The sequence below is a fragment of the Arachis duranensis genome, chromosome 9, assembly GCF_000817695.3.
Source record: "Arachis duranensis cultivar V14167 chromosome 9, aradu.V14167.gnm2.J7QH, whole genome shotgun sequence".
Taxonomy (NCBI): Eukaryota; Viridiplantae; Streptophyta; class Magnoliopsida; order Fabales; family Fabaceae; genus Arachis; species Arachis duranensis.
In genome coordinates, this window is record NC_029780.3 from 48,364,890 (window position 1) to 48,365,450 (window position 561).

The window sequence follows — 561 nt, forward strand, 5'->3', positions numbered from 1 at the left end:
TAAATGACAAGTTATTTGGTAATGAGTCTTGGGAGGATGAACCCCCTTTGCTCACCAAAGAACTGGCTGACTTGTCTAGGCAGAAACTACCTCAAAAGAGACAGGACCCTGGGAAGTTCTCAATACCATGTACAATAGGCACCATGACCTTCAAGAAGGCTCTGTGTGACCTAGGGTCAAGCATAAACCTCATGCCTCTCTCTGTAATGGAGAAGCTAGGGATCTTTGAGGTACAAGCTGCAAGAATCTCACTAGAGATGGCAGACAATTCAAGAAAACAAGCATATAGACTTGTAGAGGATGTTCTGGTAAAAGTTGAAGACCATTACATCCCTGCTGATTTCATAGTCCTAGAGACTGGGAAGTGCATGGATGAATCCATCATCCTTGGCAGACCCTTCCTAGCCACAACAAAGGCTGTGATTGATGTTGACAGATGAGAATTGATCATTCAAGTGAATGAAGAATCCTGTGTTTAAGGCTCAAGGATATCCCTCGGTAACCATAGAGAGGAAGCATGAAGAGCTTCTCTCAAAACAGAGTCAAACAGAGCCCCCACAA